At 37.5% G+C, this 26773-nt stretch overlaps 2 long non-coding RNA genes across 2 annotated transcripts in view; one reads left to right on the top strand and one right to left on the bottom strand.

Annotated features, from left to right (window-relative positions):
- LOC138144355 (uncharacterized) overlaps positions 1–26773 on the top strand; it is a 54221-nt gene that overhangs the window by 8963 nt on the left and 18485 nt on the right. Inside the window, exon 2 of the long non-coding RNA XR_011163918.1 lies at positions 2548–2598. This is a non-coding gene — a long non-coding RNA (uncharacterized lncRNA). The remainder of the gene's footprint in view (positions 1–2547; positions 2599–26773) is intronic.
- Positions 24622–26773, bottom strand: part of LOC138144356 (uncharacterized) — a 54535-nt gene continuing 52383 nt past the window's right edge. The window contains exon 4 of the long non-coding RNA XR_011163919.1: positions 24622–24750. This is a non-coding gene — a long non-coding RNA (uncharacterized lncRNA). The remainder of the gene's footprint in view (positions 24751–26773) is intronic.

The raw sequence follows: 26773 nt of genomic DNA, 5'->3' as shown, positions 1-26773 counted from the left end.
CCAGCATGTTTCATAATAATATCGAAGTGTCCCATGCTCTGCTCTCATGTTATCATACAATTTTGAAGAAAATCTTCCTTTTAATTGACTTCTTCTTAAAAATAAAAATTTATTATTCTTTAAGAAACATTTTTCTTTTCAAGTTTTAAAGAATGTATTTTCATCTTTTGTTTTTATATCATTTTCATTTCCAAATATCTCATTCTTTCCTCCTCTACTATTGTACCAAGTTGAAAAACCACATACAAGTCTTCATTCATTATTTCTCAAAAGAAATTATTTTCTGTGAAGCATGCAATGTGTCCTAGTTACATAGGAGGATTACATTTTAACTAATGCTTGACCTGAATTTCATCATAACATCAAGTGAATTCTGACACTTCAGAATCTAATAAAATTCTCCCATATTATACCATTTTAATTAAAATTCTGTCAATTTTATTGAAATTATTTTGATGTTGCAATGTCACCTACAGATTGGAAAAGAAACAAGTCCCCCCAACCTATAAGGTTCAAAAACATACTATGTAAATGCAACCAAAGGAGTATTTCCAACTATATCCATTGCTTCATCGATTTGATGCAAAAATAGGAAGAGAGCTTAATTTCAAATAATTGTGCACAAAGGTCTTCAGATGTGTAGGAAGTTCTCTTTTCCATCATATCAGCTACAAGCAGAAACCAAAGTTGATTTGTAAATGATTCTCCCTTGTTCTTTTAACTATATCAATAGCTGCCAATAGTACCAATATTTCTCCTATTGAATGAAGTTTTTACATTTAGAAACATTATAAACAACCTTATACATTGCAAGAAATTATTTTGACTTCAAAAACGTGGCTTTGGAAGAGTTTGTTTTTTGCTTATTGAAAGTATCAAATTTTCTCTGAAAAAAATTATTTTGCCAACATAATCTCAATATAAGTTTTCAAAATGTTTCAATTTGTTATCATCAAAATAAACAAATATTACATTTAAATTTAGTTACTAAAATATTTCAAATCTTGTCTGTAATATTCTTGAAGTATTTCCATTTTTATTTTTAAAATTTTTATTAGTTTAATAGTATTTTATTTTTCCCCAGTTACATGGCAAGAAAATTTTTAGCATTCATTTTTATAAGATTTTGAGTTCCAAATGTTTTCCCCTCTTCTGAAAATGGTAGGCAGTTTTATATAGTTTACATATGTGCTATCATGTAAAAATATTTCCAGATTAGAGATGTTTGTGAAAGAATAAATAGGTCAAAAGGAAAAAAAAAACACCAGAAAGAATAAAGTAAGTGCAAAAAAGGCTTCAATCCACATTCAGAGTCCATCAGTTCTTTATATGGATATGGATAGCATTAAGAGCCGAGTCATTCATAGTTAATCATCACACAATGTTGCAGATACTGTGTACAGTCTTTTCCTGGTTTTGCTCATTTCACTTTGTGTCAGTTTGTATAAGTCTTTCCAGGCTTTTTTGAAGTCTGCCTGTTCATCATTTCTTATTGCACAAAAGTATTCCATTATATCCATATACCACAGATTGTTAAGTCATTCCCCAACTGATGCATATCCCCTCAATTTCCAATATTTTGTCACCATGAAAAGGGCTGCTATAAATATTTTTGCACATGTATGTCCTTTTCCCTTTTTTATGATATCTTTGGAATAGTGGTATTGCTGGATCAAAGGGCATATACAAAGTTTGGTTGTAGTTCCAAATTGCTCTCCAGAATGATTAGATCAATTTACAATTCTACCAAAAGTGCATCAGTGTCCCAATTTTGCCACATCCTCTCCAACATTTATCATCTTTCTTTTTTGTTATATTAGCCAATCTGATAAGTATATGGTAATATCTCAGAGTTTTAATTTGTACTGTATTTTTTCTTGCTTCTGGGCTTTATTGGGATACAAAGAAATGTTAATGATTTGTGTGGATTTATTTTATATCCTGCCACTTTGCTAAAGTTGTTAATTATTTCAAGTAATTTTAGTTGATTCTCTAAGTATATCAGATCATCTGTAAAGAGTGATGCTTTTGTTTCCTCATTGCCTCTTCTAATGCCTTCAATTTATTTTTCTTCTCTTATTGATATACTAACATTTCTAGTACTGTATTAAATAGTAGTGGTGATAATGGGCATCATTATTTCAGCCCTAATCTTACTGGGAAGACTTCTAGCTTATCGTCATTATAGATAATGCTTGCTGATGGTTTTTGATTGATAGTACTTATCATTTTAAAGACCACTCCATTTATTCCTATGCTCTCTAGCATTTTTAATAATAAGGGGCACAGTATTTTGTCAAAAAGCTTTTTAAGCATCTATTGAGATAATCATATGATTTCTGTTGGCTTTATTATTGATATGGTTAATTATGTTGACAGTTTTCCTAATATTGAGCCAACCTTGCATTCCTGGTATAAATCCTACCTGGTCATTAGTGCATAACCCTTGTAACATATTTCTGTAATTGCCTTGCTCATATTTTGTTCAAAATTTTGCATCAATATTTATTAGGGAAATTGATCTATAATTTTCTTTCTCTGTTTTAGCTCTTCCTGGTTTCGGTACCAGTACAATATTTGCATCATAAAAGGAGTTTGGTATGATTCCTTCTTTGCCTGTTTTCCCTGATAGTTTATATAGTATTGGAATAATTGTTCCTCAAGGAGTGATGAGCCTCTAGTGAATTTCACTTTGGTAGAATTCACTTGTGAACCCCTCTGATGCTGGGTATTTTTAACTTGGGGGTTCATTAATGGCTTCTTCAACATTTTTTTTTTAAGATGGGGTTATTTAAGCATTCTATTTCCTGATCTGCCAATCTAGGTAATTTGTATTTTCATTTCAATTTTGCTCAGATTGTCAGATTTATTGGCATATAATTGGGTAAAATATCCCCTAGTGATTTCTTTATTTTTGTCTTCATTGGTGGTAATTTCACACTTTTCATGTTTGAAACTGGATATTTGGTTTTCTTCTTTCTTTTTTTAAATCAAATTAATCAATGGCTTATCTGTCTTATTGTTGTGGTGTTTTTTTTTAATAAAACTAGCTCCTAGGTTTATTTATTAGCACAATAGTTTTTGTTTTGTTTTGGTTGTTTACTTTCAATTTTATTAATCTCGCCTTTGATTTTCAGAATTTCCAATTAAGTGTTCAATTGAGAATTTTTAATTTGTTCTTTTTCTAGTCTTTTTTAGATGCATGCCAAATTAATTGATTTGTTCTTTTCCCCTTGTGTTGATGTAAGAATTTATAAAAATGAATTTCCGTGTAAGTACCACCTTGGCTGCATGTAATAAATTTTGATATGTTGTCTCATTGTTGTAATTTTCTTTAATGAAATTATTGATTATTTCTATGATCTATTCTTCAATCCACTTATTCTTTAGGATTAGATTATTTCATTTCCAATTAATTTTTAATCTATACTTCCACTGCCCTTTGTTGAAAGTAATTTTGTTGCATTATGATCCAAAAAGAATACATTTAATACTTCTGCCTTTTTACATTTGATTTTGAGGGTTTTATACCATATAACATGGTCAGTTTTTGTGTAGGTGCCATGTGCTGCTGAGAAAAAGGCATATTCCTTTCTGTTCCCATTCAGTTTTCTCCAAAAGTCTGTCATGTAATTTTTCTAATAGTCTATTTAGTTGGATTTATTGAGTTCTGAGAGGGGACAGTAGAGGCCCTCCACTGTAATGATAACAGGAATTTGAAGATCTTCCCTGCCTCTTGATAGGCGTAAGTGAATTTGAGCACCTTCCCCAATTTGAAAATATACTCTGCACCATAATAGGCTGAATATGGTTGCATGGAGCCTGTGGTGGGAGGCTTGTTTTTTTAGAAATGCCTACACCTTGTTACTTTGTGATTGGGCAGTGGGTCATGAGGGTTGTGATATTTTCTGACCCTGGAGAAGGCTATATATACCCTCATGTGAGGTTTTGCTTTGGGGCTCACTCATAGGAAGAGTTGTGTGATTTGGCCAGATGAGAGCAGATGGGCAGCCATTGAGCCTCCCCGGCTTTGAAATCCTATATGTTGGTGCTCTCTCTCTCTCTCTGGTAACTAACTAGGTATGGATGTAATGGTCAGACAGCTGGAATCCCTGTCTTTTGGCTTGTTTCTCTGTATTTTTTTGTCTGCTTGTAACTTCTGTTTGTTTTATCTGAAGTTCAGGATGGTGATTTTTTTCCCCTGAACTAGGTAAATGACATATGTTTGATTAAAGCAAGATTGTTAACCCTTTTTGAGCTGCTTTCCTTTAGAAAAGCAGATCAAAGAACCTGTGCTAGAAACCATCCTGGGTATGCTAGGGTGCTTGTTGCTGCACCCAGTAATATAGTTTCACTGTCTATATCTTCTTGTAAGTCACTTAACTACTCCTTTAAGGATTTGGATGCTGTACCTCTTCGTGAATATATTTTAGTATTGATATTGCTTCACTGTCAATGGTACCTTTTAGCAAGATGCAGTTTCTTTCGTTATCTCTTTTAATTAGGTCTATTTTTACTTTTACTTTGTCTAAAATCAGGATGGCTACCCCTGGTTTTTTACTTCAGATGAAACATAACAGATTCTGCTCTAGCCCCTTACCTTTACTCTGTGTATGTCTCTCTGCTTCAGGTGTGTTTCTTATAAACAACATATCATAGGATTTGAGTTCTTGATCCACTCTGCTGTTTCCATTTTATGGGAGAGTTCATCCCATTCACACTCACAGTTATGATTACTACCTGTGTATTTCCCTCTATCCTATTCTTTCTCCTGTGTATCCTCTCTCTCCTTTCACCCTTTTCCCCTTACCAGCATTTTGATTCTGTCTACCATCTCCCCTATCTGCCCTCTCTTCTCAGTCCTCACCCTTCCCCCTTACTTGATCTCCTCCCCTCCTACTTTCCTGTTGGATAAGATAGATTTCTATATTCAACTGGTTGTGTATATAATTCCCTCTTTGAGCCAATATTGATGAAAGCAGGGTTCAAGCAACTCTCACTGCTCTACTGTCTTTCATGCTTCTTCATGTGAAATAATTTACCCCATTCTACCTTTCCCTTCCTTCTGCACCCATTGTACCCCTCTTTCTCATCCCTTATTTTTTTGTCATTCCCTCAAATTCACCTTATACTCCTACCCTCTGTCTATGTATATTCCTTCTAGCTGTTTTATTAGTAATACAATTTTTAAGAATTACAAGTATCATCTTTCCTGTGTAGGGATGTATATAGTTTAGCTCTATTGAATCCATTATGACTTCTTTTCTCCATTAATGTTCTCTTCCCATGTCTCATTTTGGAATGGAGGGAACTCTGGGATCTCAAAGTGATACCAATATTGCACAAGTTCTAAAAGATGCTGACAAGCTGAAAAGACTTTATGTGTGGACTTCACGACAGATTTGTCTGAGGACCAACCTAGCTAAGTTCAGAAATGATCATTACCATATAACCCAAACTCCCTCATTTTTCCATGTGTGGAAAATAAGTTTCTGAGAGATACAATTCATTTCAAACCATGGGTGTAACCAAGGCTCTGTCCTAGGCCTTCATCTCTTCTCTCTCTGCTGTTATCATCTTACATGAGCTTAATGATTACCTTCAATCTGATGACTTCCAGAGCTATATAATCTTTCTTGGTTCCTCTCCTGAGCTTCATTCCTGCATCATGAACTTCCTACTGGACATTTCCAACTAGATAATCTGAAGGCTATCTATATTTTCAAGATATTTCCATTTATTAGTTTTCATGGTGTCTTTTATGATAATAAGCAAAAATTAAATTTAAATTTAATAGTTAAAATTTGAAATGATTATCTATGATCATTGGTTGTATTATTTCCATATTTGAGCTTATATGTGTATTTATATACACACATATATGTGTACATATATACACATACATACATATATGTGTACATGTATATATACATATATACACATATATATAGTGATCTTGTCCCCCAAAAAGAGTTTATTATCTTTTCTTCAGAATCTATTTCTCTTTCAAACTTTCCTGTTACCCTGAAGGCCACCACCATCCTTCAGATCAGTCAGGTTTGTAACCTCAGTCTCAGTCAGTATTCTTCACTCTCACGCATCATTTTTCTTTACTCCACTCATTCATCATATCCAGTCAGCTGCCAGTTGTATCTACCTCTACAACATCTTTTCAGTTTATTCCCTTCTCTCTTCTCACATAGATACATTACCTAGTACAGGCCTTTCCTAGACTACTGCAATAACCTTCTAGTTGGTTTGCTTATCTCAAGTCTCTTCCCCATTCCAATCCATCTTCCACATAGGATGCCAAAGTGATCTTCCTTAAAACGTGTGTCTGACCATATCACTCCATTACTCAGCAAACTCTGCTGGTTCCTTACTACCTTCTCTAGGCCTTTGTGATGGAAGACCTCTATGCTTTGAATGTAATCCCTCATCATTACCATCTCTCAGAATCCCTGTTGTTGTTGTTCAGTCAAATCTAACTCTTTGTGACTCCTTTAGGTGGTTTTTGGCAAAGATACTAAAATAGTTTGCCATTTCCTTCTCCAGCTCATTTTACAGATGAGGAAACTGAAGCAAATAGGGTTAAGTGACTTGCCCAGGTTCACACAACTAGCAAGTATCTGAGGCTGGATTTAAACTTAGGTCTTTCTCACTCTAGTTCTGGCACTCTATCAACTGCCTCACCTAGCTGTCCCCTAGTCAGTGACTTTACATTGACCTGAGGAGCACACCAGTACTCATGAATACCCCCCAAAAGTTCTTACTTTTGACCTCCTTAGTTGTGCAGAGTGGATCTGGAATTTTATATTTCTTTCTTTCAGTCTTCCTCAGGAGAACCCAAATAAGTTCAAGAAAATAATTACCATAAACCAGTTTTGCTGTCCTCTGACCAATGAAAATTGCTCCATTAATCAGTCCCGCTTCCAAGCTTCCAATTCCAGAAATTCTCATTTTGGACTGGCAGGGCAGAACAGGGCTGCAGATAAATTAGCCCATGTGTGATTGCATGTGAAAAGGCATTGATTTAAGATATTTCCTTGTGTGGGCTGACAACTTATCTAAATAGTCTCTTACCTCAACAAGACAACTCACAGATGTGTTATGTACCACAGGGCTATTACAAGCATGGTACTTTGAGCCCTGTGCCCTGTTCTCAGATTGACATACAGTTTTACAAAAAAACCTTCCTATTAATGGACTGTTTTTTATAAAGTTGATTATTAAAAACAGAGACTGTAACATTGAGGAAGGTATTAAGAAGAAAATAGAAAGAATTAAAAAGAAATGGTACATTTCTTTTGTGAGAGGTATATTGATTTATTGAAGTATTAACTGATTTGGGGAAAATTTTAGAGTTTAGTGATTTACTGAAATTTTAGAGATTGTCAAAATTGCCCATTTGATACAGGGGGAAAAGTAATTAGTGACATGTCATAATTCTTGGGGACATCTTTTTGGTCCCTTTACTCTATCCCTGATTCTATTAGCAATTTCCACATGACAAATAGTTTCTGTGGAAAGAATTCATTCAACAAATTTTGGGTCATTCATGTGAGTCTCTTGAAGAGTAAGATCTAGTATTTTCTCCTTGGTCAGTGTAGGCTAGTGTAGTAGCACCTTCATGACTCAGTACTAAGAGGCTGATAAAAGACACTTACTAGCTGTGTGACCCTGGGCAAGTCACTTAACCCTGTTTGCCTCAATTTACTCATCTGTAAAATGAGCCAGAGAAGGAAATGTCAAACCACTCCAGTATCTTTACCAAGAAAACCCTAAATGGGATCATGAAGAGTCAGATACAACCAAAAAACAACAATAACAACAAAAGAAAATTGTGTGGATCTTTCTTAGCAGAGCATTCCAAAGAAGCTTAGCCACTCCTCTTCTATCAATATGTGATATAAAATGAAACATTCAAACTTTCTGAACATCAGCTTCTTTGTGTCTAAAATAAGGATGATCATATTTGTACTAGCTTCCTCATAGGGTTGTCATGAGAACAGTTTCCTGCGAGTAAAATGTAAGGGAGGGAAGGGACCATTTTAACCTTTTTTTAAACTTTGAACTTTTTTGTCTTTTGACCGCCAGGCCTAGTACTTCATTAAGCACATAGGACTATAGGGACTTAATCATTGCTTTGAATTGGATTGGATTTAATTCTAAGCCTTAAAGTTCTGTAGATGTGAAATGTTATAGACCACAGACATGGGCCCCTACCTGGAGATACTTGCCCCTTTCTGGAAGCCAACAAGTACCTACCATTCTTGGCTGGACATGGATGCAAAAGAGCAAGACAAAAAGCAGACAGCCTCCAACCTAGGAGAAGTGGTTGCAATACCATTGCACACTTGTGTGAACCTGCTAGGCTCTGAGACTCATTTTCTTGGTTTGACTCCATTGGAAATCATGGTTTCTCTTCCCTTGTGTGGATCATTTTACAAGCTGAATTAGATTACTCAGAAACCACAGCCCTATCCTACCTGAATGAATCTCCCATCGCTAGCTGTATGTTTCTGATCTGCAACCACTCTAATCTGTCCAAGATCCAGTGTGATAAGCTTTGATCTTGATCAGTTATGGGAAAAGGAAACTAAGGCAAACCTTCCTATGAGTCATCCCAACAACTATGCTTCAAGGGGAGACTTTTAAGAGAATCGTTAAAGTAAATCTCCTAGGTCAGTAATGATACTGAGGAAGCTCAGAGCCATAGCTTGCCCAAGGTCATACATCTAGTTGTTAACAAAATCAGAGCTTGCTAACAAAGACAGAGTTGAATTTTGGCTTAAAGTTCCTCACTGAGAGTCTGCTAATTGTGTCCTGTTATAGTCAGGAAAAAGTTATTGAGGTGACTCTAGGCCTCTAGACCTCAAGTCCATAGTAAAACACCATGGGAAAATTTTAGGGGATTCATGAGCTCAAATGGGGAAAAATTTACATTTTTTACTAACCTCTAACTAAAATTTAGCATTTCTTTCAATTAAGTATGTAGGTAACAAAACATCATTCTGAGAAGGGGTCCTTCTGCTTCATTAGACTGTTCAAGGGGTCCAGGACACACAAAAAGGTTAAGAACTTCTTGATTAGGCAAAATGTTGAAGTGATTAATTTTATTAACCATGCCACTCCATCCCTCTTTTTGCATCCTTACAGTCATTTTGGCTGGGGGAACTGTATTCCCTAGATGTCTTGTGTCTTCATATTTATGTTGGCATGATGGCATTCATTCTGCCCCAGAACCCTCTGCTTTGTATATCTTACTTTTTACTTGTCTTTTCAAAACTTGGAAGTATTCTTCTTAAATGTGTTTGACTTCCTATCACTGACTCAACACAGCTAAAAAAATTCCACATTGCAAAATTATATGGCTTATCTTCAGTTGCTAAAGTAGCAATGAATAATCCAAGTAGAAGCAAATGCTTTCTCAGTTAATTGTGCAATTTTCCTTCACTTACCTTGGACAAGTCAGAAGAGTGAGAAGAATTCTCTTAGCTATCCCACCACGATTTAATGAATCTTGTGATCTTTATTGTGAGTCTTGGAACCACTAAAATCAGTACATATGGCTGAAATAGGGCTTGGTTTTCCTTTCTTTATGATCTATGGACAGATTTCCTGCTTGGAAGTGTAAGACATGTGAATCCAAAGGGTAGATTAATAGCCTGGAATTTTCCAGAACCTTTGCATAGAAGTAATGCATAAAAATGGAATTTAAGAGTCTTCTTATTCCAAAGGCACCTTAATTTTCGTAGCTCTGAGATAAACCACATATCCTAGAAATTCACTGACTTGTGTTCAAATACCAGGATTGTAAAGGGTAGCTAATTTTTCCAGATCATTTTCTGCCACACCTTTTGGGGAAAATAACAACTTGGAATGCCAGAAATTAACTTGAATCTATATGTCCAGTGGGTCACCATGATAACAGACCCAGACAAAGAATAGCATCGAAATGGTAAAACATTTCACCAGAACAGAAATTAATATGAAAGGAAGAGGGGAAACAACTATCAGCACATACGCTGTAGATGTGTGAAATATTATAAATATGCATCAGACCATTGCCATGGGCAGCCCATAAGAAAGGGTAGATAAATGAGAATAATCTCATTCATCTCATCATCACCCACACCCTTCCCTCTTCCCATCAAAAAAAGAGTTTTGGAAACAAACTCCTCAGAGACTCATGACTCTAGAATGGGGAGGTTGGGGGAGGGAAGGGAGAAGAAAGGGCTTGAAGATTGGAGTGAAAAGAGAATGGGCATCACCGCTTGAAAACTGCTCCTGCTCATCTCTTCTTGTTTCTCTTGACCCTGACAGGTACTCAGTTCCTAGTCTGACAAAGCTCTGCTTATCCACCTGGCCACAGTCATCTCTTTGCTATCTTTCCTTGTTCATGGCTCAAACTCTAATAGAGAACTCCATTCTTCATTCCCTTCCCAGAAGTGCACTGTCTCTCCCCCACCCCACCTCCACCCATTCCTTAGGGCCATAGGTGAAGCAGTGGATAGAGAGCTGGGCCTAGAGTCAGGAAGACTCATCTTCCTTAGTTCAAATCCGGCCTCAGACACTCATTAGCTGTGTGACTCTGGGAAAGTCACTTCATCCTGTTGGCCTTCATTTCCTAGTCTATAAAATGAACTGGAGAAGGAAATGGCAAAACAATTCTAGTATCTCTGCAGAGAAAATCTCAAATAGGGTCAGGAAGAGTTGGACTCAACTAAAATGACTAAACATAACACAACACACGGCTCACAGAAATTGAAGTTCCTGTACTGCTTCTTGCACTGTGCATCTCCTACCTCTTGTCAAGGGTAAGATATAGTTCTAGAATCATATAATCTTGGATATGTAGCTAGAAAGGACTTTAGAGACCATCTAGTCTAATCCCCTTGATTTAAAGAAACTTATATGAAGGTGCGGCTAGGTGGCACAGTGAATAGAGCACCCATCCTAGAGTCTGGAGGACCTTAGTTCAAATCCAATCTCAGACACTTAACACAAAACTAACCATGTGACCTTAGGCAAGTCACTTAATCCCAATTGCCCTACATTCCCCCTTCCAAAAAAAAAAAAGAAACTTATATGAGGCCCAGAATAAGGTAAAGGCCCAAGATCACATATGTAATAAATATTAGAGGCAGGATTTAAACCCAGGTCCAAAAGGTGCTAAATATTCCCCCTTCCCATTCCTAGCCCCCCTACAACCTCAGGCCTTATATCACTTTATAATAGTTAATGTTGTTATTTATTGTTCAGTATTGTCCAACTCTTCATTATCCCATTTGGGATTTTCTTGGCAAAGATACTGGAGTGGTTTGCCATTTCCTTCTCCAACACATTTTACAGATGAAGAAACTGAGGCAGACAGGGTTAAGTGACTTGCCCAGGCTCACACAGTAGTTTCTGAGGATGGAGTTGAACTCAGGTCTTCCCGACTCCAGGACCAACATTCTTTCCACTACACCACCTAGCTGCCCACCATAGTTAAATGTAAGCTAAAAATGTTATAGCAATAATAGTAAAGCAGAAGGCATGGTATGGGGGATAGAGAGCAGATTCAAATCCTGCCTCCAACGCTTACTACATCTGAGATGACTAATCATCTGTGTGATTCTGGGCAAATCATGTAATTTCTATAGGCCCTGAGGAACTCCCTTGGACTTCTTTGCTAAAGCATAGATGAGATGATATCTAAAGGTGGGGGGGGGGGTTCCTTATGCTGATGAAATCAAAGACCCTTTGCATATTTGTCTGTTAATTGCAATAAGAACTACCATTTATATCACATTTTAAGACTTAAATTTTAGTTATATAGTACTTTGCATACATTATCACATTTGATTGTATAATTTAACAACAATTTGGACCATCTTTAGGAACAGAATTACAGTTTAGAGATGTCAACCTGGGTAAAGAAAATGAATTTTCACTGATGAAGTCAAACTGCTAACATTAGCAAATGTGCATAAAAATGTTTGAAGGCCTAACTTCTTTTCTGTATTTTGAAGTTTCATAGGACAGCTAAGAATAATGTGATTTAATACTTCCACTTAACAAAACATCCAGCATATTTGAAACATTGACTGTCTGGTATGTTCTCCAGAACTGAAGATTACATATTTCCTAGCAAGGTTAGAAACTCAGCATTAAGCTAATAATCAGTAACATAACAGAAGACAACCATAGATAGTCATTGAGAATTAAGGCAATATGATTTTATGTTGTATTCTTACTAAGATTTTACTAGTCCCTAATATTTCCATTTGGCAATATAGCAAATAACCAAGCACTCTTCACTTTTAACCAAGCTTGTTTTCTTTCCAGAGGAGGTAGGTAGTGAAATAGATAGAGCACTGGGATAGGAATCTGGAAGACTCATCTTCCTGAGTTCACATCTGGCCTCAGACACTTACTTTGTGACCCTGGCAAGTCACTTATCCCTGGTCTCAGTTTCCTCATCTGTAAAATGATCTAAAGAAGAAAATGTCAAACCCACTGTAGTATATTCACCAAGAAAACCCCAAAAAGGGGTCATGAAGAGTCAGACACAACTGAACAACAAGAACTGAATGACCTCTTGCTTCCCTTCTGCCTAGCCAAACCCTCAATCTATTGAGACCCAACATGAGTCCAAATGGCTGCAAATAACATTCCTCAAAAATTGCAGCTCTTGGTGTCATTCTTCTCTCTAAATTCCTATAAAACCTTTCCTGAGTGCTCCTAATTCTATTCTGTATTGTTATCTAATTGTTTCTTGCATGCTTGTTTTCTTTCCAAGAGGTTTTACACATCCATTTATATTATCCCCAATGAGAATTAAAAATTTCTTGAGTTCCAGGTCCATGTCCCATGCATCGTTCAGTGCCAAGTACAATAATATGCACATTCATTCAGTTGAATAGAACCTTAAAGGTCATTTTGCCCAACGTTCCTCTTTGATGCACTTAAGTCTCTCGGTAATACCCCAGACTCGTGGTTATCAAGTCTCAGCTTGAATACCTCTAGTGACTAAGGGCTCCCTATCTCATCAGAAAGCTCATTGCACTTTTAAACAGGTATAATTATTAGAAAATTATTCCATATTAAGCCAAATATCCACCTCCATGCAAATTTCATTAATTGGTCTTTCTTTTTCCCTTTGAAGCTATACTAAACAAGCCTAATCCCTCTTGCAAATTAAAGCCCTTCAAATACTTGAAAACAACTATCATCATCTCCCTTCATAGTTAATCTCACCCTGGCAAAGTTTTTCTGCTCCAGGCAGAACATCATAGTTCTTTCGACCAACAGAGTACTCATGTGTCATGGTTTCAAGTCCCTTCATTGGCCTGATCATCCTCTGAATGTATTCCAGTTTTTAACGTTCCTCTTAAAACATATGACCAAGAATAGAACATAAGAGGATAGATGTAGTCTGGCTAGCAGAGAGTACAATGGGATTTTTATCTTCATCCCACCTCATTTTTGTCCCATACTTTGCTCATGTAGGTTGATTTTTTTTAACTTTAGTAAAGGACTTATCATCTATTCTTTTTAAACTTAGCCTAGTTAGATTTGGCCCATCATCTAATCATTTTCTTATCATCCAGAATCAATAATGAGAATAGCAGGGGTTATTCTGGGACTCTTCAGAACAAGGATGACTCATCAGCATTCATTTATTGGAGAACCTAATGGTCAAACATTTGATAGGGACTACACCTGTGATTTCATTGACATGGGTCACTCAAGGATGAAGAAACTCCCTCCTCCAACGCAAATCAATACCTTCTCTGTAATATTTAATCTTAGAGAATTGCCTACAGGAGTAGGAGGCTGTAACTGGACCAGGGTCATTCAGTCAGCCATGTGTGCAAGAGGTAGGACTTAAACCTAGGTTTTTCTGGTTTCCCAGCTAGTTTCCTATCCATATGCTCCTCTGCTTATTGGATAATGGCTTTGAACCCAAGATGTATTCTTTCCAGATTGGATCCTATCATAGTCAAGGGGTTGGGGGAGGATGGGAACAGACCAATAAGGGCATAGTCCTTGGCGTATGCCTTATAACCACATGGAGGTGATGAGCCCACTTCCAGACTTGCATAATGTAGGGCCTGGCTCTATTGCAAAACATGTGCCATTATCTATCCCATGACTATTTTCTGTCAGTTTACTTTGTACTGATAAAAAAAACAACTGTCTCACCTAGTTGTCATGTGGTAGTTTATTTTCTCTCTATTGTCTTTATTCTTCTTGATCTTCAGTAGACGGTTATAAGAGACAGATGTCCTCCAAAGTTTGGGAGGATCAGAAGAACCAGGAGAAGCATCAGAGGTCCAGCAGTTGGAGTCCATAGCAGAGTCTGCCATAGCTGAAGTAACTGGGCCCAGTGGGTCAGTTCAGCCCTGAGGAGTGACCTGATTGACCCACCCTAGTAGTGGATTGACTAATAGTTGAGATAGCATGTCCTGAAAACGAGGGAGTGATTTGTCTCTTAGCTTTTCAGTTAACCCAGATGTGAACCTGGTGGGACAAATATTTTGTTAGCCTTGTAAGACTGAGTCCATTCTCCCCAAAGAATGAGGTGGTACAGGACAATGTGTGCCAGTGCAGACTGATATTTGGGCACTTTGGTTCCTATGATATCTTTTCAGTAAATATCCTTTTGTAAACGCTAATTGATGTTAATCAGTTAAATTGGTATTGGGCACCTAATCATTGATTTGCTGATACTGAAGTAAGTGATAAATTGATAGGGGGAGGAAAACACCAATTGGGGGCTCATGAGCAATAGCATTAGTAAAAGACACCCCCAATTCCTCAAGATGACTCCTAGAACTTTAAGGGATACAGTTGTTGTTGTTGTGTTTGTCCTGCACTCTCGAAAAGGACCATGACATCAGGGAAATGATGACATGACTTACAATTGACTTTGACTGGGGAAGGGGAGGCAGTTGTGCAAGATCACCAGCCTCACTTTTTCCTACAGAGCCGTCTGGGTCCAGTTGCCAGACATTCATCAGGATGACTGAAGATGGCCCAGGATGCAATGGGAGAACCTGGCCCTTTTAGGCTAAGGTCTTTTCAGTTCCTTTGAGCTGGATGTGGGTTGGGAAGGTGAGCCCAGAGTCTGTATGTACCATACTATCCCAAACAATTAAAAAACAAATTTGAAGGTCTTCCTTCTCAGAATAATCACAACTATGCAGTTGCTTAGCCTGCAAGCACGAACACAACCTATTGCCCATAGGCAATATTATTTTATAAATTTATAATTTTATTATTAATTTTAAAATTTTTATTTTCTTTTTAATTTATGGAATAAAACAAACATTTCCTCAACATATTATAATAAAAAGATGATTGAACATGAAACTGAAAATCTACTATATACAAGTTGCTATTCCATTTAAATATACAACAATTCTTTTTTTTCTTCCCTACCTCCCCCCCTAGAGATGGCCACCATTAGATACAAATAGGTATATATATATATGTATATATATATTTGTAAAATTATTATATATTACATAAACATATTTAATAATATATAAATATTACCTACATATATAAATAATATATAAAATTACCTACATGTAAAATTATTCTATACATACTTCTATACATATTCTATACATATTTTTCAATTCTTTCTTTGGATGCAGATGGTGTCTTTCTTCATGTGTCCTTCATTATATTATTAATTATTATGAGAATAACTATGGAAATGGCTTCAAGATTGTTAGAGGGTTGGTGCATAATTCATGTAAGACAGAAATCAGTGTTGGTTTGAGGAATTCCACCAAGCAATAAGGGCACCTTTGTTATAAAGGGTAGCTTTCTGGGAAGAAGGAGGAGAAAAGATACAGGGATAAGTTTAAGTGATACAAAACCAAAAGTTATTAATAATAATATATTTAAAATAAATTCCCCATAAGCAGCTTTGGACTCAATTGACAGGCATAATGTAGTTAGTAAACATTTATTGCAGGCTTTTTTGTTGTTGTTCGGTTGTTTTCAATCGTGTCTAACTCTTCATGACCCTGTCAGGAGTTTTCTTGGCAATGATAGTAGAATGGTTTTCCATTTCTTTCACCAACTCATTTTACAGATGAGGAAACTAAGGAAAACAGGGTGAAGTGACTTGTCCAGGGTCACACAGCTAGTAAGTATCTGAGGTTAGAATTGAACTCAAAAAAATAAGCCATCCTGACTCCAGGCCCAGCACTGTGCCTCCTAGCTGCCCTTATTACATGCCTACTCTGGGCCAAGTATTGTGCTAAGCACAAGAGTTGTAAAGACAAAAACAAATAGTGTGAAACCACAGAAGGAGGAAGGACAATGCACTGTGGGAGATTCTTGAGGTAATAAAAACCTTGCAAATAACAAACCTTGCCTAGAGAAATACCCAGATAAGTCAATACTTGGGAAGTGATCAAAAAGGAAAAAAAACAAAGAAAAGAACATCAATGAAACATCTTAAAACCACACAGAAGAGAGCAGAAGGAACTTTATAAAGAGATCCAGACAAGCAGTAAAGTTTATTACTACCATGTTAAATTTATTATACACTTTTGAAAAACCTCAAACTTTATATGTTCAGTTTCATAAGAAATTCTCTTTTTCTGTTCTTTGTCAAGTCAACAAGCAATTATTAAGTTCCTACTGTGTGCCAGTCATTGTTCTTTGTATGTTGAAATGTTCACGTGTCTTGATCACTAATTTAAAAAAAAATTTTTTTAATTAAAAATATTATCATAAACCCTACTTCAGACACTGTACTATTTCTTGAGTGAATACTCTGTGGGAGGTTTCAATATTGTCAGGAAATACTTGTGCCTTTGCAAGAGAGGAGAAATTTGAACCCTGGCTGCCATATGCCAAGTGACAGTCATTGGACAGAGGACAGAGAAGGCAACTGCTGTTGATATATTGAGTGTGTATTAAAAATGGAAAGCCCATCTGTTACAGGACATGAAAGCTTGAGATCACTAAATAATCACTCTGGCAGTGTGGAGAGTGATAAGGACCTTCATGTCAAGTTTCCAGCTACAAGACAAAGGGAGAGTGGAAAAGTTTCCAGCTGCACACAGGTTAAAAAAAAAAGTACAGCTGAAAGTGATGCTTGAAGGCACAGTAATCATGAACCATGTAACAGCTGAGATTGCCTGAAAAGCAAAACCAGCCTCCCCGTAGCTTGCAATTAATAAAATTTATTCAGAAGGAAAAAGACAAGCAGTTTAGAAGAAATGGGCATTGGTTAAACAGGCTCCCTAACACCAGTCCTGGTATTAATAACCAGTATGAAGAATGATGTCACAAAACAAGCTCGGGCCTTGAAGGTCACCTTCCAGGATGCTGTATAATTTTCCACTTGGGTTTGAATTGGGGAGGATCAAGCTCAGAGTTCAAGGAGGTCAGCCACTGGAACTATACTGAGGGGGCCTAGTAGGAAAGGCTGGTTATCATCAATGTGGTCAGGATGGATATATGTGGACTGAATTTGTTTTATCTAAGCAGTGATCAAAACCTTAAGGGGTGGAGGGGATGTGTGTTTGTGGGTATGTGTATTGGGGTATGTGTATGTAATGTGTGTGTGTGCCTGTTTTGTCTAATGATAGCCATCTCTAGGAGAAAAAAAGAAATATAAAAATTTTGATGTATAATTGAAAGGAACAACGAGTTGTATGTAGTAGATTTGCAGTTTCGTGTGCAATCATCTTTTTCATTGTACTATGTTATAGAAATGCTTATTTTAGTCCATAAATATGTTTTAATGTAACAAAAAAAGGAAAAAGAAAAAAATCCAGAGTTTACTGAACAGGTGTCAGGAAACAGGGAAGAAGGAGATAGATGAAAGAGGTCCCCTGGTTAATGATTTGTTCTCTATGGATTTCTACATTACAATAGTTGTTTCCTTCCTTTGCAGACACGTACTAGCTGTGTCACCCTAGACAAGTCACTTGTCCTCTCTCAGTCTCAGTTTCATCTTAGTATTGTGATAAGATAATTTTTGTAAATCACTTTGCAAAGCTTAAACTACTGTATTAATGCTAGTTATAGTTATTTCCAGGTTAAAAGGCAATGTCTCTAGAACATAGAGTTTCCCTGAAACTAACCATGAAACCACCCCTACTTCAATATTGCTCCCTTTCCCCCAATCTTGATCAACTTCAAAAGTTTTTGAGAAGTTTTATTTTGGAGCCTCTCCAGTCCCCACGGAGCCAAAAGAGCATCTTAGGAAGTGACTCAGCATCATTAGTGTTTTCACTGAAGGAATGGTGTAGAGGGGGTATTCAGGAAACTATTCAATCTGTATTTATTAAGTACCTACATGATATTAGGTATTAGGGGCACAAATGAAATAGTCCTTGACCCCAAAGTAGCTTACATTCTACTGAAATGCAGACCCCACACATAATTGTTTTTAAATCTATCTTCAAGCTCTGCCAATGTCTCTACAGAGAGTGAGGGCAATTAGTTAGACAAGAAATGTTAAAGAATTCATATCATGTACAATTTTTTTTCATTGCCTTCTATAAGATGGAAGGCCTTAAGGACCACCTGAAAGAGAAGCTAATTTTAACAAGTCCAGTCTCAGACATTTACCAACTGTATGACACTGCAAGATATTTAACCTCTGTTTGCCTCAGTTTCCTCATCTGTAAAATGGAGATAATAATAGAATCTACCTCCCAAGGTTGTTATGAGGATCAAATGAGATTAACACTGAAGTGTTTAGTACCCTGCCTGATATGTAGTGCGTATAAATGTTAGCTATTACTTATAATTATGATTATTAACATTATTCCTTAGTCTCTTATGCTTTGCAATGTGCCCACAGCAGTTATCATCCAATAGATAATAGATTTTTAAAACCCCAAAAGGACAACAAAGCACAGCAGAAATACCCAGATTGGTTACCTAATGTTGTTGTTCAGTCGTGTCCAACTCTTTGTGACCCCATTTGGAGTTTTCTTGGTAGAGATACTGCAGTGGTTTGCCATTTCTTTCTCTACTTATTTTACAGATGAGGAACTGTGGCAAATAGGGTTAAGTGACTTGGGCAGGGTCACACAACTAAGCATTTGAGGCTAGATTTGAACTCAGGAAGATGAGTCTTCCTGACCCCAGGACCAGTATAGCTGCCCCAAATTAACCTACATCTAGGCTAAAAAAATATCTATGAGGGAGGGAACAAGGACATCCCCCACACAGCACCCACATAGCATAGTTCATTCTGAGAGACTGGTAAACAACTGATATGGGGCATGGAGAATTTATCATGTACTAATTTATTGCTCATGCCATGATGTACTTACTGCATGACATACAAAAGTATTTTGTATTCTTCATGGCTTTGTGTTTAATTTGCAGCATGGGGTAGGGATGGAGGAGGAGGGATGTAGGTATTGCTGTGAATATCCCTCATTTTCTTCTCCCACTTAATAATTTAAGAAAACAAATAGTGGGACTGATGGCTAGTTGCGACTAAAATAGAAGAAAAAGATGCAGAAAGGGAGGAACAGAAAATGGATAGTTTTGCCTTCCTCTTGAATAGGAGAGAGAGTAACAGAAACTTCCAGAACACTAAAGACTCGTCCTTGTCTTGCCTGTTATAAGATTGAACAGGGGAAAACCATGAGAAACAGCAGAAAGTTACAAAGAAAAAGAAAGCCATTCTACTCCCTTCAGAGAAGGCAAAGGCCAGATTTGGAGGGGATTTCCAAGTGACTGGGAATTCACAGAGATCTTGGTTGCTAATGGTTGCCCTCTGGAAGAACTTGACAGTTTTCTCATTCTTGCTTTCTTTTGTAATATTGTGAATTGTGTAATTACAAGTCAATCACAATATACTGGGAAATACATGCATATATTTCCTAAATTTCCTGAGTGAGGACTATTAGCCAAGAGAATGAGAAAATCCTTCAATGTATTCAAATCCTTCACGTCATGAGAATCTCAGACTCAAATGTTATACTCCTGTTAAACATCTCATAGAGGTGCTATGAGGAAATTGCTTTGTAAATTGTAAGGAGCTATAGAAATATGGACTATTGTTATAATATTGCTCATCCCCCTTTCCATGATCTTCACTCACAGGCCAGGAGATTTGTAAAGGTTGGCATATCTTTGTCTAATAGACTGAAATCAAGAGACATATTGCCAAACAGCCTGATAGCTCTGGTAAACCAATGATTTCTTTTTTTTTTTTTTAAAGCAATTGGGGTTAAGTAACTTGCTCAAGGTTACACAGCCAGTTATTATTTCTGGGTGTGGTGCTGAGTATCTGAGCCCAGATTTGATCCAGGTCATCCCGACACTGGAGCCGGTGCTCACTGAGCCACCTGGCAGCCCCTAAGCAATCGGGGTTAAGTAACTTGCTCAAGGTTACATGGCCAGGTGTTTCTGGGTGGGTGCTAAGTGTCTGAGCCCGGGATTCGATCTCCAGGTCTTCTCAACACTGGAGCCGGTGCTCTTACTCGCTGTGCTACCTGGCCACCCCTAAACCAATGATTTCACCAGAGGAATACTCCTTCCATTCACTCATTCATTCATTCATTTGTCATTTCAAAAGGCTTTAGAGATTGGGTTAGGCACTAGAGATGAAAAGACAAAATATCCCCTGCCCTTAATTCTAACCAGGGAAACAATGTGCATATACACTAGGAAATTTAAAATGCATGCAAATTAAATAAAATGTAAGTTCTAAAGGGAGGGGAAGATAAATGGCTACTAAGTTGATAAAGCACAGGGCTGAAATCAGGAACATCTAAGTTCAAGTCTGGTCTTATATACTAGCTGTGTGATGCTGAGCAAGTCACTTATCCCTGTTTGCCTCAGTTTCCTCACTTGTAAAATGAGCTGGAGAAGGAAATGGCAAACCACTCCAGCAGCTTTGCCAAGAGAACCCCAAATGGGATCATAAAAAGTCAGACACAACAGAAATGACTCAACAACAACAAAATTTGTAAAGGGAAGAGCACTAGCAAATAGAGAAAATGAGGATAAGCAGAATTTTGGGAAAGGAGGTAGCCCCTGACCAGAGCCTTGAAAGAAGCTGGGAATTCTAAGGACTTCAAGCAGGGAGCACATTCCAAGTCTAGAGGAGATGCTGCCCCTGCCAGGACACAGAGATGGGAGGTGGGATGCTGTGAGCACGGGGAGCAGGGGTGTGACTAGAACATAGAGGGGGGTAAGAAGTGCTGTGTGCAATAAACCTAAAAAATGAGGTATGCTGGAGGAAAATTAGGAACCGCTTCCAATGTCAGATGGAGGAGTCTGGATTTCACAACCCCTCTTCACCTGCTCAATTCCTATGCAATTTTTGCTTGGATTTTCCCATAAAGCCTCCATGGGGTGGAAACAATCTCCCCAAGGTACCGGCAGCCTTTCTTTAGTTCTCTCAGTATTTGGGCTCACTTTTATTCCTACCTACCTGCTTGCTTCCTTTTCCAGCCAGCATTGCTAATATATTTAAATCACTCCAGAAGTCCCCCTGCTCTACTTCAGGATAAAGAACAGGGAAGTAAAGTATTCCTTGCATCCTCCACACGTTAACTCTTTTAGGTGGAAATTTTCCACATCATTATCTAGGCAAAATTTTACTTTCGTCAGACACCTTGACATGTATTGCCACCTCCTAGAAACCAAATAGACATCTCTAGTAAAGCCTAGCTACAGCCACCAACTTCCTCAGACTATGGCAATTTGACTAAACATTGATTAAATAATGACCTGTTAATGTGACACTTGGTTGAAAAGCAAATAGCATGAGGAGCAAGTAAAGGATCCAGTTTGTCCAGAATTACATTTTTAGGATTTCCTGTGGAGGATTCAGCTTAGGTCCAGGAGTGGAAATAGGGTGGTGTTTATAAGGGGATATAATAAGGAATAAAATAACATGTCATATAGAATATGACATCGAATATATGATATATGTGATATTATTTATATAATTAATGTATATAAAATTTATATAATTAATTTAGAATTTATAATATTTGTATAATATATAATAATAATAATAAGTAAACTCTGGAAAAGACTGTCTAAAGTTTTGAATCTGTTTCCAGATAACAGAGTAAATATGAACGTAAGTACTTCTGGCTTACCTCAGCTACAGGATAGAGTGCTATGGTATACAGTATAGAAGCACTCTGGGTGCTGCTACTTATTCCTGATGAGAAGGTTGGTTCTAGGGAATCTCTGTAGCAAAGACACATCCTCACATATTCATTCCTGAACATTTCCTTCTCTCTAAAGCACTTAATTTTTCAGTGTTCTAAGAAATCATTTCTGTTCCTTCTATGAACAAGTAGGTTCTGCCCCAGGCTTAGGACCCTCTGTAGGCAAAGGCAAAAGCTGAGAGAAATGGGGGATGCCAAGGAGCAGCAGACATATACTATCACAAAGCTGGAATTGGAAACTCCAGAGGGTTTGCTTATGCTCTAAGAAGGATGAGACTGGCTCCTAAAATATTGCAATGGACAGGACAATAGAAAATTGAGCAAGGCTAGGAGCTCATAAGCTATCTTTACAAGAGGAAACAAGACCTTCCCTAAACAAGACCTCTCCCAGTCCCCAACTGTGACCTCCCCAACCAAACACCCACCAAAGCCCTGTGACTGATAACAGCTGCATCACCACCTGCACTCAGCTGGACCTCTGAATTCTGGTTATCACCTGATGGACTTACTTGCAGCCATGCTCCAGGGCAAGGTGGTGGTAAATCAGGACAGTACCTAGAACTCTGAATCTCCTTATTCTAACCCTTGGGCATAGGTCATTCAATTACTTAAAAGGAGAACATCCAAGGAAGAAATTGATTGGTAGCCAAGATTAAATTTCTTTATCCAGTTTTTTTTCCTCTCCTTACAAATGACATTAGTTTATACTGGGTGAGAAGAGATTGGAACACTACTTTCCCAGAAACCTAGGGCCCCAAATGGGAACAAGAAATGGTTTAAAAAACACAAGAGGACCTTTAGTGATGGGGGTACCAAACAGACAGAAATTTTTACCTTTAGTCTCAAAAACAACAAGCAACGTCAAAGAAACCAACAGTTTAACTCTCCAATAACTCAGTCAATTTATTTCAAGGTACCATAGGGCCCTCAGTGTGGAAAAAGTGGATTTTTAGTTCTCTTCAACATCTGTTTCCAGCAATTACAATGTACTCTCTTTTTTTCTCATTAAAAGAAACAGCTGGTGAAATGCAAAGATAATCTCTTTTAAAAAGATTATTTGTTACTTTGTCAGGGAGAAGACCAAGGAAAATATATTCCCTTCTACCATATAAAGAGATTTTTCTTTTTGGTTAGAATGTGGAGAATCGATTTTTTTTAAAGCAATTGGGGTTAAGTAACTTGCTCAAGGTTACACGGCCAGTTATTTCTGGGTGTGGTGCTAAGTATCTGAGCCCTGATTTGATCCAGGTCATCCCAACACTGGAGCTGGTGCTCTTACTTGCTGTGCTACCTGGCCACCCTGGAGGATCAATTTTTAAAATAAAATTAAAATGTCCTAGTAATTTTAGCACGTCTGATACTTGTCAGCAATTTCTCTCTGATCACTAGTTGTGATCAAGTAGGAAAAAGAGACCTTTTCTATTCAATTAATCACATTCTAACATGTGATATCATAGATCAAGTATTCTGAGGGACCTTAGATGTCAACTAATCAACCTCATTGAGACCTGGTTTCAAATCCTACTTCAGAAACTTAGTGACCTTGGACAAATAACTTCTTTGAGCTCCTGTTTTCTCATCTGTAAAATGGAAATAAATAGCAGCATTTACCTCATGATGTTATGAGGACCAAATTAGAGAATGTATTCAAAGTGCTTTGTGAGCCCCAAAGTACAATATGTATCATTTCTTGTTGTCCACTTTTCATTTTATTTCTCCAGTGACTAATATGGGGCCTTCCACAGGATAGGGACTCAATAAATGTTCTGGTGAATTGCATCGAATACTTCTTCAGAATTACATTTGCTGGCAGAGTCTGAGACCCATTTTGCATGGATAGGGTCATTTGACATCATCATCTTACAAAGCTCCCAGTCTGTGAATACACAGTTAAACCACAGCTGACTTTTAAGATATTGTGAAAAAATATTTTATAAAGGCTTTTTTGTATTAGTCCAAAACTAAGCACTAAGGGGCTGCTCATTTGGAGGGGAATGAATAAACAAATTGTGGTATTTGCATAGAATAGAAAAGGGGTGGGGAAACTGTGGGCCTTCTAGGTCCTTGAGTAGAACTTTTTGACTGAGTCCAAGTTTTACAGAACAAATCCTTTTATTAAGGGGACTTGTTCTGTGAAGTTTGGATTCAGTCAAAGGGCCACACTTGAAGACCTAGAGGGCCACATGTGGCCTCAAGGCCAAAGGTTCCCCTTCCCTGGAACAGAATATTATCAAGCCATAAGAAACAATGAAATGGGAAATTTCAGAGGAAGCTAGGAAGACCTGCACAAACTGATGCACAGAGAAGTAAGAACAACTAGAAGGACCATTTATACAACAATGACAGCAGCACTATAAAGAAAAACAACTTTGAAATACTGATAATTGCAATGAGAAATCATAAGTCAGTCCTTTGCACTAAAGATGTTATACATACCACCTACCTTTTTCCAGAGAAGAGATGGACTTAAAATTCAGAAGGAGGCATACATACTTGAATTTGGTCGATGTGGGAATTTGTTTTGCTGGACACTTTATTGTGATGGTTTTTGTTGTTTGTCGCTGTTGTTTTTCTATTGGAGTAATGGGAAGAAGAATTTAGGAAAAAAAATACTATTGGTTTTTTTTTAATAAGACAATTTGAGGCCTATTTTAAAGAAGCTATTTTCCCCTTCTAGAAGAAGCTAGTTTGAGGGAAATGTAACAGTGTACCAAATGAGGTTTTTAAAGTTCTAAAAAAACATATTTATATAGCATTTTATTCTTTTTTCAAAGTATTTCTCATTAGATCCTCACAACAACCCTATGAAATAGGTAGCATGGATTATAGAAGGAACCTGAGAGACCATCTAGGTCTCTTTTACAAATAAGGAAACTGAGACCCAGGGAAGTTGTGATTTGCCCAAGGTTAACATAGATTATAAGCCTCAGAGGTGGCATTTGAATTCATGTTCCTCTGACTCCAGACCCTGTGTCCTCTCCATTGTACTAGATGGTAATTATTAACCTCATTTTATTTATTTTTATTTTGGAGGGCAATTGGGTTTAAGTGACTTTCCCAAGGTCACATGGCTAGTTTTTGTGTTAAGTGTCTGAATCCGAATTTGAACTCAAGTCCTCCTGTCTCCAGGCCCGGTACTCTATTCACTTAGCCTCATTTTAGAGTTCAGGAAATGAAAGTATTGTGAGATTAAAGGACTTAATCAAAGTCAGAGTAACAGAACAGGAGCTACTTTCTAATTATGTTTCCTGACTCCTAGCTTAGTATTTTTTTTTTTAAATAAAGCACACCTAATTATCATTCTGGAGTAGCTAGGTGGTATAGTAAATAGGATGCTAGACCTGAAGTGAGGAAGACTCATCTTCCTAAATTCAAATCTGGCCTCAGTCACTTAACAGCTATGTGACCTTGGACAAATCACTTAACCCTGTCTGCCTCAGTTTCCTTATTTGTAAAATGAGCTGGAGAAGGAAATGGATAACCATTCCACCATTATCTTTGCTTAAGCCCAAATGGGATTATAAAGAGTTGGACACAATTGAAATGACTGAACAACAACAACGAAATTTACAGAAAAACATTGATGTTCCATATCCTGTCAGCTGAGTAAAGCACAATCTCCCCCATGTATCCCTCTTTTTGATTCTCTAGCTACCACTATACGTTCACCTTTGACGATGGCAGCAGTTCTAACCCATTTGGAAGGCACTGTGTGTTCACAAGTTCTACTTTTTATTCTCCCACTCTCGTGACCAGAGTTGAACTATCTCCTTCCTTTTAGAAAGAAAGGAGAGAAAGAAGGAAGGAAGGAAGGGGAAAAGCACCTACTATGTGGCAAGTACTATGTTAAGTGCTTTATAAATATTATCTCATTTGATCCTCACAGCAATCCGGGAGGTAAATCCCATTATTATCCCAAGTTTATATGTGAGAAAATAGAGGCAGATAGAGGGGCGGCCAGGTGGCTCAGCGAGTAAGAGCACTGTCTCCAGTGTCGGGATGACCTGGGGATTGAATCTGAAATAACTGGCCATGTAACCTTGAGCAAGTTACTTAACCCCAATTGCTTCAAAAAAAAAAAATAGAGGCAGATAGAAGTCAAGTGAGTGGCCAAGGGTCACACAAACATTGTGTCTGAGAACAGGGTTGAACTGAGGTCTTCTGATTTCAGATCCAGCTCTATCCACTGTTGATCCAGCGCATCCAATTTGAAAATATCCCCAGATACTAATGTTGTTGTTGGTGAGTCATTTCAGTCGTGTCCAACTCTTTGTGACCCCATTTGAAGTTTTCTTGGCAAAAATACTGGAGCGGCTTGCCATTTTCTTCTCCAGCTCATTTTATAGATGAGGGAACTCTGGCAAACAGGTCCCTTCCTCTGAAGGGACACAGCTAGTCAATATCTGAGGCTGGATTTGAACTTGAGATGAGTACTCCTTATTTCAAACCCAGCACTCTATCCATTGTGACACCTACCTGCTTAACTTACAAATAGATATATTTCACTTGTCCTTCATGAGAGATTAGGTTGACAATGCTCTGTATGTTTGTGTGTGTGTGTGTGTGTGTGTGTGTGTGTGTGTGTGTGTGTGTGT

This window comes from Petaurus breviceps, unplaced genomic scaffold (genome assembly GCF_028583685.1).
Source record: "Petaurus breviceps papuanus isolate PSGF00001 unplaced genomic scaffold, PetGlider_PUasm1.0 90700, whole genome shotgun sequence".
NCBI lineage: Eukaryota > Metazoa > Chordata > Mammalia > Diprotodontia > Petauridae > Petaurus > Petaurus breviceps.
Note: the sequence above shows the minus strand (reverse complement) of the source record. Positions and strands in the feature narration are given on the sequence as shown.